Source organism: Hordeum vulgare, chromosome 2H (genome assembly GCF_904849725.1).
Source record: "Hordeum vulgare subsp. vulgare chromosome 2H, MorexV3_pseudomolecules_assembly, whole genome shotgun sequence".
Taxonomy (NCBI): Eukaryota; Viridiplantae; Streptophyta; class Magnoliopsida; order Poales; family Poaceae; genus Hordeum; species Hordeum vulgare.
Window position 1 is genome coordinate 219,839,082 of NC_058519.1, and position 17,137 is coordinate 219,856,218.

Genomic DNA, 17,137 nt, shown 5'->3' on the forward strand with positions numbered 1-17,137 from the left:
TTAAAATTTACAAACTTTCAATTGCATTGAGCGAGAATAAACTCAGGTTATTCTACAAAGAATAAAGGGATGGACTATGCAGCGGCGCCACACCTTGGCGCTCACGTGCGGCGGCTGCTGTACACATGCATTACAACTCCATGATCCATTAGTATTACTAAGTTAAGTATTGTCATCACTTGAAAAGTAAGCTAAGTATTGCCATAATGCGGCTAGTCCCCTCTCTCTCTCCTATGTATGCATGGGATGAAGTCAACAAGATTCCATTAACGTTTGAAATTCAAAAAGTTTTATCTACAAAACCGTTAATTCAATCGATGATCCGCTTTCATCATTGACTTTCTCGCGACGAGTTCTTTGAAACTAAATCCCATGTCGACATATTCCGTCAACTATCTTTTTCCATTCATACTTGCCACATTTTTTGACCCACTTGCCATATTATTAACCACTTACTTGCCTGAGAAAAATAACTTGACTGACACTTTTTAATGTTGTTTCGTACAAAGCCTCGTAGCAGTTTTCATTATACATGATATAAAAAAATGTCATGGGTTGTGTTTGCCAATTTAAATATGCCAACTTTTCATGTTTACATACAACTTTGCCAGAAAACTATTTTGTGTGCTTGTTAGTTTAACTATGACCAGTTGTCATATTTACAAACGATTATCAAAAAAGATTTCTTGTGGTCACCGGTTTTAAATATGTTGAGTTGTCATATTTTTGCCCGTAATCACCTAAAAAAAGTTGTTTGTGCTTGTCATTTTAATTATGTCGAGATGTCATATTTATACACAATTTTAAAAAATTGGTGATTAAATTATTATTTTATCAGACAAGTAAGTACTTACTAATATGACCAGTGTAACAAATGTGGTAAGTACAGGAAAACAAAAAAGTTATCGAAACATGTCGAGATGGGATCTAGTTTTGAAGATCTCGTCGAAACAAAGTCAACGATGAAAACGGATCATCAATCGATTTAACGGTTTAAGAGATAAAAGTTTTTAAATTATGGACATTTAGAATAAATCTGATGACATTATGTTTACATACATGCATAACCCGTCGCACGGGATGTTGAGAATGCGTCGCTTTTGGATAGAATTTTCCAAGAATAAATTGTGTAGCAGAGGACACGACAGTAGCCCAATGGTAAGTCTCACGGTATTGGACATAGCAACCACACTTTGACTTCTTTTTTTTAGCCAATATCTCGGATACTCACCAAGGAGGTGCTTACGCCGACTCTTCCTCATCTATTCAACAATTTCATTTTTTTTATTTAGCACAATTCACTTTTGTGTTGTATATCTTGCTACGAAAACAGTAGAAGTATAAATATGTTCTTGTGCATGGCTCCTAACTCGTACTCCCTACGTTCCTAAATATTAGTCTTTTAAACGATTTCACTAAAGGACTACATACGGAAGAAAATGAATGAATCTACACTCTAAAATATGTCTATAAACATCCGTATGTAGTCCTCTAGTGAAATCTCTAAAAAGACTTATATTATGGAACGGAGGGAGTATTATTTAATTAATGTGACAGTAATCTTTGAAAAGTGAATATACTTGGCGTTTTCATTAGTGTCCCATATATCATATTGTAAATTCATGCAATAATTACTCACGCCCTCACCACATATACTGAAGAATAAAGGTCACATAGGGTAAATGTATTTGTATATAGCTACTAATTTTAGTTACAAGGAATCAATATTATTATGAGTACATATCATTTTTAACTATATGGAGCGACATAAGAAACATACATGCAACAGCTCTACATGGGTTAAATATAAAGTAACCTTTTTTGTGTGTGGGTGAAATATTAATTAGCTACTTCTTAAAATTATTTGAAGCCACATAAAAGGCATAGACGTTGATTACATATAGGAAACCACGTTGGAAACATTGTGTGATTTCACAACATATTACTAAATTTGTGATAAAGTGTTGTTTTCTACACTAGGTCACCACCCAAAGTAACACGTTTTTTATATCATGGGAGTGTAATTGAACTGAATGTCATCATAATATTGTGCGTACATCAACTAGGAAACATGAAAGTTTGAATTAGAATTAATATATGTACTGACCTACAAATGTATACTAGAGTTATAGCTGGATTGATTAAGCGAAGCACAACTTAGAGATTATAGCAACAAAGAGGGAGAAAAAATCATATTGCCATAATCCATCATTGTTATGATGTGTGCCTTAATATGGAAGTAGTATCTCATACACACACACACACTTGCGACTTGGGCTAACTTATTTGGAAATTGTTTGATGTGATTTGTTCATGTGAATATTATATATATATATATCGTACTATTGATCTACTTTACCATAATAATAGTTAAAAACTCAATATAGCTTTGTTATAAGCTAAAATAAAAGATATGTGAACTTTTTTCAATTATTAACAATTGATATATCTTAAAAGTTATTGTAAATAAATATCATTAAACAATTAGTATGATGCAACTCATAGATCTTCCAAAGGATACTTAAATGTCATCTCGCCAATGCTCTAGAGGTGTACATCTAATAGCAAGGATAGATAATTTGCATTATGACTTGACATATTAATGGTACCAACTATTTAGATCAAATTTTTCATTAATATGGTGTTATGGAATTGATATTTTAACCATTAGAAAAGTTTTATGATACTTCCAACTATAATACACCACTCATTTATTTTGATCGAACTGTCTAGATTGAACACATTGATTTATTACCTCATGGGAGGTAATAAATTATCAACGGCCACAAATACCGCAATTGTTCAATTTTATCTGGTGTACTAGATTCTTTAGAGGGCAAATTTATTTAAATATTGAATGAAGTTCATAGAAAACCTATCAAGATCTATAATACTAAATAAATAGCTTAATGTAACTGATTTGGTATTATAGATGTTGACGGTCCAATGCAAAGGATAGGAAGAAGTAGTAATTAGTTAGTATGTTTGTGTGGGATACTAGACATAAAAGCATCCAAAATATTTTTACGCTAGAGATTTAATTTTTAGAACGACAATGCTTATAAAGCATAAATTTTTTGCTTTTTCCATGCCTTGGTTATTGATGAAGGAAATGGGAATCATGTAGCACATATTTGACCACACCTATTTTAAAAAGTCATGTAATATTTTTACTAGATGGCATAATAAATTTTAAATATATCATGAATTTTTATTTAGCTAAATTGTTGTTTTACTAAAGTATCAAGTTAATAATAAAGGTTTATGGGGTTTGCTCCACAGTAAATACTCAAGAAAAAGCATGAAGTTAACAGAAACAATCTATCGATGAGCATGTAATAACAAGTGGTTGTATTAAGCTCAAGCATCTTGCAAGCATGGCAAAACCACCATGGTGAAGGCCGGATTTGATGACAGATATGAAAAAACGAGTTTTTTGATGGTCTACTAATGAATTAATTTCGTTAATATGTATGACCACATTAGATGCAAATTGAGCTAAGGGGTGAAGGTCCTTTAATACTTGGTCAATGTACCATAACTATCAACAATATGGATTTGTTGGCAACACTCACCTTCTAAGTGGTAAGTATAATCATATTAAAAAATCTCCAATAATTATGAACGCAAATTTAATATGATTAGAAATATAATCATACACAATTGTGTTGCTTGCGTTTATTATATAATCACGATAATTCACTTTAGATAATATGAATATCCATAAATCCTTGAACATATTTTAAAAGCTTTTAAGACATAAAAGACGTTGCCCTCGCATCGCGAGGGCCACTTTGCTACTTGTGTGATAATAGGGAATAATGGTCAAGAATAACAAAAATATCAATAATAATTCATGATGCAAAATGGACATATCAAGATGAGCGTGGAAATCATGGTGATCTTGGCAGTGAAGAACTTGGAGGTAGAGAGAGATAGCCATCTAGGCACTAACTACAGACCCATATGTCTTTGGTAAACTACTTACACATCTCCATGGAAGCGACAAGGTTTATGTAGAGGTCCTCCGTGATCGATCCCTCCTCGGGTAGGACACCGGAACATGGCTCCAGATGGGCACGCGGTGGAACAAAAGCTTGTGGGAGTGGAAAAAGTGTTTCAGGAGGCTCTCCAGGGTTTTCCCCAAATATGTGAATTTATAGCAGAGATCACGGCCAAAGTCGATGGGAGGTGGCCCCAATCCATCAGGGTGCGGCCACAACCCTTGGCACACCTTGTTGGCTTGGTGTCACCCTGTTTGGCCTCCAGTCTCCCTCCAAAGCTTTCAGGTCTTTTTTTGTCCATAAAAAATTATCAAAAAGTTTTGGGGTATTTGGATTTCATTTGGTACAATATTCCTAAAAGGGAAAACATGTAGAAAATACCAACTAGCATTGCACACTGGGTTAATAGGTTAGTGCTCAAAAATGATATAAAAATCATATAAATGCTTATAGAACATCTAAGATTGACAATATAATAGCATGGAACAATAAAAAGTTATAGTTACATTGGAGACGTATCATCATCCCTAAACTTAATTCCTACTCGCCCTCGAGTAGGTAAATAATAATACAAGAATTTTTGAGGTGACATGTTACCTAACATGTAATCCCTTTCAAATATGATCATTGAGAAATAATGAATAAATAAACATCAACATGGTAATATCCATAAATATAAGTAACATAATCATCACCTTTCAAAATATACGATCCCTAAAGAATGGTTAGTCCTCATTCATTTTATTATATTAGCATGGAATGGCTCCATATTCACCACATAAATACATACGTCAAGCACCATGGTGTTAAGCCAAGAATTTGATCGTACTTTTTAACGTGCTTCAGCATTTTATACATCACTCAATACATGAGAGTGAACCATGGCCATAACATATAGGTGCAAGAGAATATGGTGGTAGGTTTCAAAGGAGTAAAAGTAGAGAAGAAAGTCTCACATAAACTAGGCGGACTAATGGGCTATGTAGATGCCCACCAATCTATATCAATGTGAGAAGGAAGGATTTCCATGCAACGTATGCACCAGAGCTATAAGTGTATGAAAGCTCATTGAAAGCTAAGTGGGTGTGCATCCAACTTGCTTTCTCATGAAGACCTCAAGCATTTGAGGAAGCCTGTCATCGGAATATGCAAGAATGTAAAATTCCCAGTAGCATATGAAAATGAAAAAACATGATCCTCTATATGAAAACATGGTGCTCTCACTAAGCACATGTGAGAAAAAAAGAGGTCGAGCATTGTCCTTTCTCTCTTTTCTCTCATTTTTTTTTCTTCTTTTGTCTTTGCCTTTTTTTATTTTCTTTCTTTTTTATTTTCTTTCTTTTCTCATTTATCTTTTCTCTTTTCCTTCCTTTTTTTTATTTTTGTCCAGAATCTCATCCCGACTTGTGGGGGAATCATTGTCTCCATCATCCTTTCCTCAATTCAAGAGTGCTCTAATATGATAAACATCACACTTCTATCCACTTACTACTAGATATGAAAAAGTACTAAATAAGATCACTCTATATGAATGCCTCTGTTAGTGTACCAGGATATGCAATGATCTAGCATAACATGTAAACAATGATGAGCGGTGGCTTTGCCACAAATACTATGTCAGCAACATGATCATGCAAATTAATATGACAATGGACACACAAGTCATGAGATGTAAGTGTGGAAGTTGCATGGCCATATATCTTGAAGATATAAGGTGGCTTATGTGCAACAGAGCGTATCATGTCGTCGGGTTTCTATGCAGCGGTGAATTTTGCACCGATCCTCGAGGTGAGAATGGGCAATGCACGGTACCGGAGAAACTAGCAAATATTAAAAGGTGAGAGTGCATACATCCATTGATTCACATTGGTCATAAAGAACACATATACTTATTTCAAAGCTTAATTAGCTCTCTCGAAGCAAAGTTCTACTTGCACGCCCTAGGGAGGAGGTTTCTATGAGTTAACCATCGTGCACCCCCGACCTAAACAAAACTAGGATTTCAACGAGGAATAAAAATGCTCACACATCATCATGATGCTATAACTAATATTTAGATGAACAAGCAGTTAACACACTTTAACTATCGATATTTATACTAACCAACAACCAAGCACTCACACCCTTTCATATTACCACATCATTATCATTAACCCGCAATTTCTCTTTTATGTGTTGCATGAAAGTTTTTATTATATCAACCTTGAATACCTATTATTATCTCTGGTGTTGTACACCGTTATGGTGTTCAGCATAACATAATTACACACAACAAATCCAATTTCACCACCCAGGAGGTAAAAGACTGGTGTGCAAACTTGGGCATAAAGCTCGATTATGCTTCTGTATACCACCAGCACACCAACGGACAAGTCAAAAGAGCCACGAGGCTCATTATGAGCAGTATTAAACCTAGGCTCATCCGCTCCCTTCAAGAATCTGATTGTTAATGGGTGGAGGAGCTTGACTCCATGCTATGGGGTTTGTGCACCACCCTGAATCGTTCCACAGGGTACAACCCCTTTTTTATGGTGTATGGGGCTGAAGTAGTCCCCACCTACGACATTATACACGTAGCACCTCTTGTGCATATGTACGAGGAAAAATAAGCCTAGTTAGATCGGCAAGACGACTTAGATGCACTGGAAGACAAGCACAACATAGCTCTGGCGCGATCTTCTTTCTATCAACAGAAAGCTTGGCACTATCATGGCAGGGAATTTCGGGCAAAGGCATACAACATAGGGGAACTCGTCCTACGCCTCCCCGAGAAGCAGAAGCATAAACTTTACCCAAAATGGTGGGCTCTTTTATAATTGATGAAATATTAACAGGAGGAGCTTATCGCATGTGCAACTCCGAAGACAACCGCCTCGAGCTGAACCCGTGGAATGCAGCTTGCCTTCGCCGTTTTTACGGCTAGACCACGGTCATCACCCCTTTTCCGTCACTTCCTTTTTCCCGTTTTGCCCACATTTTTATATTTCCTGTGTAGGTCTCATTAGTTGTTCCGAGGGCATGTTTGGCTTAACTGGACGACTTCGTGCATTTATCAAAGTATCTGTATCAAACGGAATGATCAAATAGCACCTTCGGGTTCTTTGAGAAGTTGTTCAATGTATTTGTCATACCTACTTGTTTATGTATACACCTTGACTCAAAGCATCGATTCCTGCCATTTTATGCATCAATTGGACTTAATATTTTATCGATGTTGGGTTGCCGCACTCCTGTGCTTACTCTCTACATTCCCGATATGTTCGGCTAGAGGGTAAAGGGAGAACCACTGCGATTGTTATGACCGGTTCACCCGGATACGTACCTCAGATGGGTGAAACCAAAAGCTAGCGTATCTTGATATACAACTTGGTCGGCTAGAACGATGCCCATCTACTCGGCAATTTTGCGTCTTAAAACTGCTAGCCGTGTTGCCTGGAGAAATAGCCATACCGACTACAAACTATGTAGCAACCCGAAAAAAGGCACCCATCAAGGAACTATTTTTTCCAGAAGATATTTCTTACGTCTCGTCGTAATATAACATGATCCCCGTGTATAATTTTTGTCTGTTAATACTATATGGACGGATTGCCTAGTTATCAGAAATTAATTCCTACCCTCGTAGGATACAAAGTATGAAACACTGCCTAGTTGATAACATGGGAGGTAGAAGCCTATGTCCGGTTAAAGACAGAATTTTCAAAATATGTAGGGAAGTGCCTTAACTCACAAATAGCATTACACATGATCACATGCTTGGCGATTGGTCTAGTTGATCTATTATAACATCTAACATGCAGGCCTCCTGCGACAGGCGTGCAGCAGGCATCACTTGATCGTACACCAGGTGTAGCGGAATCTCCTTCCCATGTGGCCCCGCTGGTCCAACCCGGTCCATGTGCTCGGGATCTAGACGAGTAAAGCGGGTCTTAACCATAGCCCACGCCTCCCGAGCTCCTTCTCGGCAGGCCGAGGTCTTCCACAATTTGAAGCAACTTTGGGCTCCTTTAAAATGCTCGGCAAGCTCGGCCATCCCTTGCGGAGGGTTTTTGTTCGTCCATAAAGGTCACACCATACCCCAAATAGCCTTCTGAGCCCGCTCATGCAGAGTGGATAGTTCCTTCAATAGGCCCCCAAAGGAATTGGCCTCCTCTTCAGGATGCCCAGTCAGGAGACCTAATCAAAAATAAGGGCACATTGTCACAATCAACACAATAAAACTCTGATCAGTTACAGGTCAGAGCTTTACTTACATAATAGACCGCCTTTTAATTTCTGGTTCTCTTCTCGAATTTGCGCCAACTGAGTCTTCAAACTCTCAATTTCCTCAACTTGTTTTTTATTCTCTTCCTTGAGATTGTTGTTTTCCTCGCGGCATTGCTTCAGTACGCGATGACCGGCCTCAAGATGAGATTCCAAATATCGGTGAGACTCTTGAGAGGCACCCAGATCCTTTGCATTTGGCCTATTGATTCACCTTCTATAGCAAAAAACAAATTGGCTATTAGGAAATATTTTACGGAAATTTAGCATATCACAAATAAACTCCCTTACCATGGGCTTCTCTCGTGAATTTCTTCACATCTCCCAGCTCGGCCCTACTGGCTTTTAAATCGGCCTGGCTCTGTTGGAGATCTTTGGATAATATTTCATTTTCCTGCTTTAAAGCTTCCAGGTAAAAAGGTAATCAAAGTTGACCCTTAATCCAGCCGTTCTACCTAAATTAAAGCTCTGGGGGCTACTAGGTCTGAACTGTTGTTCGTATATAATGATAACCTGTAGATGGGCAGACACTTGCTCGGTTACTTATTTAAGGCCGGCTCGCATGGCTCCGAGGTATGCATCGGCCGAGTTGAGAGCATTAAACTCTTGCTCGGAAAATACAGGCTGCCACAGTGTCTCCTTCCACTGCAAATGATTCATTGAACTCTCATATTCGGAGTTAGTTACCAATAGTCCGTCTGAAGTCTCTGGGAGCGGGCCCGTGTTCGGGATTCCGGTGTCAGCTGACGCTCTTGGGTTTGGTTGACTACGCAATACCTCGACACTGTCCTCGGGTGAGGAAGGTTGCGCGCGTCTCCTAAATGGGTCAAAGTTCATAAAAGTGTAGAAGGACAGTTATTATCGTGAGGGATATAAATCGATCCGTCTACCTTTTGCCGAAGGGGCAGAAGATGAGGTTTCCCCTGCCACTTCTTGGTCGGGAATCCTATCCTTGCATGACAGAACCCTGGCCGGTTAGACCGAGGGGTGGTCTGACGTGTGCTCCGACGATCCCTAGGCACGGCCCCTCGTCGAGCAGTCGTTTTTCTCTTACTCCCTGAAGAAGGAAGGCACCTAGGATTGTCAGCTATAAGGGCCACCTTATGTTCATCAACGCCCTCTTGATAAACACCCCATCCTCAAAGATGATCGAAAGCTCCGGGTCTTCATGAAATCGAGGATCGTTGTTACGGTCAAAGTCCTCGGGCTAAGGCACGCGACAATTTATTGTCTCGATCCAGCTCTTCCAGGGTTGCGAGAAGGGGGAGAGGTTATAAATCAAATAATAATGGGCATGAACGCCCGAGACATTGAACATGAATACACTTACCCATTCGACGAGGTTGTATGCCGAATAGCCGTCCTTGGGGATGAGGCGGGTATAATCTTCTTTTTCCCCCTTAAAGAACTCTTCGACCTCCAACTGAATAGCTTGTACAAAGGATCCAAAGAGTATTCGAGAAGGCCTCTCTGAACTGGTTTGAATATGGGAATATCCTCAATATAAAACCATTCCGAGGGCCATTCGTCAAGCTATTTCTTCGGCATCCCAATCGGGTATCCTGTGGCGTCTATGCGCCATACTTTGGCCCCACCCACTTCCCGAATTGTCGTTCCTCTAGTTCAGGGAACAATGCAGAAGTATTTCCTCCATAGATCAAAGTGGGGCTCGCAACCCAAGAACATCTCGCATAAGGCCATGAAGCTTGAGATATGAAGGATGGAACCGGGGTTGAGATTGTGGAGCTGCTACCCGTAAAACTCCAATAACCCCCTTAGGAAAAGGTGAATGGGGAATCCCACCCGTGGCAGCAGGAAGGATAAGAAGAAGATTTGTTCTCCCCTTTACGGGGAAGGAAAGTTTTCCGTGAAGGCCTTCCCATCAATGGAGGTCACACCGGCACGAGTAGGTGCGAGATCCGGTTGTGGAAGATATTCATGCGTTTCGAACTCACGCAGGCGGGGGAGGGAAACGGGGCAACTAGCCAAGTCCCCCAGAAGGGGGCCGAGGGGGCGTGAAGAGGAACCTGCCATGACTCTTGAGGTGTTAGGAGCTTCAGGGTTTCTTGGTGGGGCTCGGAGGCGATGGAGCATCAGAACTAATTTTGATCTATTTATAAAGGGTGTTACCCCCTCTTGATGTAGGGAACGGTTCCGTCAGGGATTGCTAAAGGTGTTTGCCTCTACAATGGCATGCGAGAATAGATAATTATAATAAATATTTGTGCAGATTTAAAAGTTGTGGGTCGTGCGACGCTTCGGTAATCGAGAATTGGCCGAGGATGAAATCATAATTTCTTGCTCAGAGAAGACAAAGGAACTCTCCTTGCAAACCGAACACCTTGGGTGTGATCATTCGAAGACCCTACACATTGGCATTGAAGGCTAGTTCGCGGGCTACTCAGGGAGTCCGGTATTAAGGGGTCCTTACGTACTCGGTTTCAATGAAGAGGTTGGCCTGATGGGCTGTACCTGTGGGAGGCCGGGCTATGCATCACCTCGTACACAAGAAGGAAAACACCAAAGACTGGTGTGACGTCCAAGTAAAGTAGACTAGGCCGGTTGTGTGTAACCCTAGGTCCCCCAGTGACTATATAAACCGGGGGTCCTCGTGTGTGTAGATAGGATATATCATCTAGGGTTTAGCATACACGATCTTGAGGTAGACTCTGTAATCATCATCCACATCAATATAATCAAGCAGGACGTAGGGTTTTACCTCCTCAAGAGGGCCCGAACCTGGGTGAACAGTGTCTCCCCCTCTTTCCTACCACCCATCAATCTAACGTCCACAGTTCGGAACCCCCTACCTGATATCTTTCGGTTTTGACGCTGATAATAGGTACGTTGGAGACGTATGAGTAACCTTGACTATTCCACCATGGCTTACATATACGAAGGACTAGCCCCACTCGGGCTAGAACTTCACGAAGTAGGCGATCTCCTTGTCCTGACAAACTTCTTGGATCAACTACAAAAAATTTGTAGGCGCCCAAGCGACACCGATCCAATCTAGGAGTCACCACTCTGCAAAATGTAATAGATGTTGTATGGATGATGATCTCCTTGCACTAGTGCTTCAAAAAATAGTATCCTCAACACTCAATCACTATCTCGTAGAAATTTGCACTAGTAGAAGAGGATGATTGGGTGGAAAGCAACTTGGGGAGGCTAGAAATCAAGATTCCTATGGTGGGAATGGAATATCTTGATCTCAACACATGAGCAGGTGGTTCTCTCTTTGAAAATGAATTGTGGAAGTGTAGATACGTTGAGAGTGATCTCTCCACAAAATAGAGGGGGTTGTATTTATAGCCATCTCCAAAAATCCAACCATTACAAAATTATTGCCCAACTCGGTGAAACTGAAGTGAAAACTTGGTTGTATCGACTAGTGTAAAATATCATAACTTTTGGCTATTCGGTGAGACCGAATGAAACATCTCAGTGAGATCAATTTGGCTTAACCTTAGGAGTTCCAATACTCTGATGACAACATACAATTAAAGCTTCAATTTGAAATATGCAACATAATATGTGATATCTTTTAGAGAGATATGACTAAAGCAAGCTCGTCTTGTACGTGTGCAGTCCTTTAAGGAATAGTTTCTTTTGGAATGTGTGAGCACACATAAAAGTGAAAACACGAGAAGTCATATGTGTATTGGCTATATGCATGAACTAAGGATGTGAATGAAGTATGTTCATGTTCATAAGTGTCTATTGCAAACAATATGTGCAAGAAGCAAGGGATCATCATGAACATGAAGAAGATGCATATACTTACCTTGAGATCTTAAAGCATTTCAACTAGAGGAAACATACTTGAGAAGAAAAAAAATTGATAATACAAGAATGTTTCTTTCATATAAATGGAAGATTCACAAGAATACCAAGATTTGGAGGACGTGTCGAAGAATTAGTATTCTTTTCAGATTGGCATGTCCCCAAAGGATGTAAGTAGAACTTTCTCCCCTGAGTATGGAGTTTCCTTCTTCCTCCCCCCTAAGTCTTAGCATGTAGGTACTAGTAGTAGGTAGGGTGACATAAGTCTAAGGCACATAGAATCATCAAATATCAAATCCAAATCACTCCAAATTGCTTAATCTTGCTCCTTTTAATAGTCTTGTTTTGATCTGTCCCCCCAAATATATGTTTCGTATTTCCTCCTTAAGCTTTGATATTTTGCCCGCTTTGACATCAATTTCTAAGAAGGGTCAGACGGTAAGGGATCGTAGAGAGAATGGTCATGGAGCATAATTTTTAAAAGATTAACATTTTTGGCGAAGACCTTTGGCAACACCAAAAATCAGAGACTCCGAATGAGATTGAATCGGTATTACCGAAACAGACTTTGAGTCTCACAGATGTTTCGATGGCACCGAGGGGTTTCATTTTAGTAGTACCAAATAAACATTATACAACAAAGTTGATATATCGGTAACATTGAGTTCTCTCAGACCGAGATTCCGAAGTGCAAACAGAAACTTGGCTCATGCATTCTTAGCCAATTTTGTAAGAGAGAGTTTTAGAAAATTTTGGCAAGTTTGCAAGGAATTTTCAACAAGATTTGCACGGAATTTTAAACTAGATGAAGATGGATTGATAGCAAGAAAAAGCATGCGGCTAAGATATGAAACAATCAAGAAACTTCATCTAGATGATGGTCGACGACTAGGTCACCTATGTTAGAGTATATTGAGTTAGGAGTCAAGTGAGAACACTTGATCATAGTAAATACTCATCTTTAAGCTCAAAATTGGGTTAGCATTTTTCGTTTAAGCATTTTTATGGTTTCATATCACTAGAGATGCTTTGACTCATGACTCGGAATAAAGCTTCTTCAAGGATATGATTACATACCTTTGGGTGATATTGATGACGAAAGTATGTAGGTGGACATGTTGTGGATTCTCAATTGTTGGAGTTTGGAGCTATCCTTCTTTGTTTGAAGTAGATCCTCCTACATGGGTTAGTCAAAAGTAATAACATGAACATATCCAAATTTACATAATTGAAATTTTGAGTCAAGTGTTATCAAGGATATAACTTGTGTTGTTCTCTTTCTTCATCACAAATAAAAGTTGTTGACACTTGTCCATGACAAGATTGCTTATAATTGGAGTTGATGCAATCTTGTAAAGTGTATTCCTTCCAAGTACCTACAAAGAGTTAGATGCAATACAAGGGGCATAGTTTTTCAAGATATGAGATAGTATCATGTCAATAGTATCAAGGAAAAATCATGTAAGCTCATGCCCTTGCATGCATTCGAATGATTTGCTAGAACAAGTTTGAAGCATCTATGATGTTTAACTCACTGCTCAAGTGGCAAAACACTTTCTCATCAAGAGGTTTTACGATGATATCCACCAAATTCTTATCGGTACAAACATGTTTGATATTTATATCCCCTTTGACAACATGATCATGAATGAAATGATGACAAACTTGAATATGCTTAGTTAGAGAATGTTGCACGGGATTATGTGCAATTTTGATAGCACTCTAATTGTCATAAAGCAATGGAACACGTTTCACATGTATCGCATAGTCCTTCAGAGTATGGGTCATCCATAACAATTGCACACAACAAGCTCTGGCAGTAATGTATTCCACTTTGGTGGTAGATAGACATCTCGATTTTTGTATTTTGCAGGACCAAGACAAAAGAGATCTCCCAAGAAATTGACAAGTACCCTAATTGTATTTTCTATCAACCTTATCTCTGCCATAGTCCGAGTCGGAATATCCCATAAGGTCAAAAGAGGATCCCTTAGGATACCAAATGTCAAAGTTTTTTGTATGTATCAAGTATCCCACAATTATTTTGATGGACTTAAGATGACACTCTTCAGGTGTAGCTTGATATCAGGCACACATGCACACACTTAGCATGATGTTAGGATTGGAGGCACAAAGATATAACTATGAACCAATCATTGATCGATAAACTTTTTGATCAACTGGTTTGTCCTCCATACTCGGGTTAACATGTCCCCTAGTAGGCATGGGGATTTCATTCCTATGCATTATTGCATGTTGAACTTCTTGAACAAGTCCTTGGTGTAATTAATTTGAGAGAAAAATGTGACATATCTAGTTTGTTTGATTTACAAACCATGGAATTTTTTTGGCTCACACATCATAGACATCCCATATTTCCCGGACATCGACCTTCTAAATTTCTCACTAAAATGACGATTAGTAGATCCAGATATAATATCATCCACATAAATTTGGAACATAAATAATTCACCATTAACCCTTTTAGTGAACAAGGTTGCATCAATTTTACCAATTTCAAAACCCTTTTCTATAAGAAACTTTGTTAAGAATTTGTGCCATGCTCGAGGGGCATGTTTAAGACCATAGAGAGTTGTGCAGAGTTTATAGACATGAGTAGGTTTCTTAGGGTTGAAAAATCATGGAGGTTGTTCGACATACACTTCTATCTCAATTTCACCATTTAAAAAGGAACTTTTAATGTTCATTTGATAAAGAGTGATATCATAATGATTGGCATAATCAAGTATAATGTGAATGAACTCAAGTCCACCAACGGGGGCATAATGCTACTTCTAAACTGCATTGGGATTTTCCCCGAAGTGAAGGGGAGATGCAACACAATAGAGATAAGTATTTCCCTGAGTCAGAACCAAGGTTATCGAACCAATAGAAGAATCACCCAAACTCCCTTTTGACCACACCTACACACACAACCAAACACTTGCACTCAACACACGCAAGAAGGTTGTCAAGCCCCTTAAACTCGTTACTTGCAAGGATTAAATACTGGTAGATAGATAATTGATTAATATAAGAGTAAATAACAGTAAATAAATTGCAGAAAAGTATTTTGGAGTTTTAGTAATTATGTTTAAGTAGACCTGGGGCCATAGTTTTCGCTAGAGGCTTATCTCTTGAACAAAGCATACGGTGGGCAAACGAATTATTGTTGGGCAATTGACAGAATAGCGCACAGTTGTGACGTGTTATTCATGGCAATGATCATGTATATAGGCATCATATCCATAAACAAGAGGACTGACTCATGTCTTCATCTACTACTGGTACTCCATGATATGTCTCCAACGTATCTATAATTTTTGATTGTTCCATGGTGATATATTATCATTCTAGAATAAACTTTTGGGTTATTTCTCTACCAGTTTATATTATTTCTTAGCACCAACCTATTGACCCAGTGCCAGTTGTTGTTTTATGCATGTTTTTCACTTTTTAGGTTTTCCATACCAAACAAAGTCCAATTACCCAGAAACTTTTTGGTTTTTTTTGGACCAAAAGGAGACCAAGGCACATCGGAGGAAGGATGGAGGACTCATGAGGAGGCCACAATCCAACAGGGCACGACCGGAGGGGGGGGCGAGTCCTGATGGCTTGTTCCTCCGTCGTGGCCCTCCCGACTCCTTTCTTTGTCTTATAAATTTTCATCTACCCTAAACACACGAGAGGGAGTCTCGAAACACTTTTTACGCCGCCACAAGTCTTTGTTCCGATGGGACTCCATTTGGAGCTCCGTTCCCGCACCTTGTCGGAGGGAAGACGATCACGGAGGGCCTCTTCATCAACTTTGCTGCCCTAACGATGATGTGGGATTAGTTCACAACAGACCTAAGGGTCCACGGCCAGTACCTAGAAGGAAATCTCTCTCACTTTTATCTTCAATACAATGATCATCGCATCTTCGCTTTGATCCATATGATGTAATTCCTTTTGTGTGGTGCATTTGTTGGGGTCTGATGAATTGTGGGTTTATGTTCCGATTATTCATGATAAATATTTGAGTCTCCTCTGAATACTTATATGATTCTTATGTGCATGATTATGATAGCTTCGTAATTCTCTCCGATCTATAGAAGTAGTTTTCTAGCAAGATCGATATTTCTTCGGTGAGAGAGGTGCATTCTGGTAGGTTCAACCAGGCGAATTTCTATATCCCAGTGACAGAAGGGTTTAAGATGCTTCTTTGTGTTGCTTATAATAAGGATAAAATGATGGGCTTTATTCATATTTCTTGAGTTTACTTTGTCTACATCGTGTTATTGTTCTCCATGCATTACTCTGTTTTACCTAATACTCTAGATGCATGTTGGATAGAAGTCGATGAGTAGAGTAATAGTAATAGGTGCAGGCAGGAGTCGGTCTATTTGTTTATGTACGTGATGCCTATATACACATGATAATTGTCGTGAATATCGCATAACTATCCGCTTTTCTTTCATTTTCCCAACAGTAATTTGTTTACCCACTGTATGTTGTTTTTCATGAGAGATGCCATTAGGGAAAGCTAGGCCCCCCCGGGTCTATTAACAACATATTGATAAAACCTTCATTACCTTGCTATCATTTACTTTCTTTTATTATATCTTGCTATCTGCAATTATCTACACTCCTCACTTGCTTGCAAATAACAAGACAAGTGCATTGGCAACCCTCTTGCCCGCGTTTGGTGCAAGTTGTTTTTCTTTTGTGTGAAGCCGCTGAAGACGGTTGTGATTGATATTCCTATTTGTTCAATAAACCTTGGTTTTGTAACTGAGGGAAATACTTGCCCACATTGTGTTGCGATAACATGTTACTCTTCACGGAAAACCCAACGCATATCAAAAGTATGAGGAAGGATTTCTAGCGCTGCTGTCGGGGAATATCATCACCATCTACCAAGTAACTCCACACAAATTTTCATTCACTTGTTCTCCTTTTTATTTTCTGGTATATTTAGTTTGTCTCATAAAAAATATAAATATAAAAATAATTACATTTGCTTTCTTAGCTTATCACTAGATTGCATCTTTCCTCTCTAGTTTACTTGCCTAGCCATGCTATCTTTATCTTTGTCACACCAA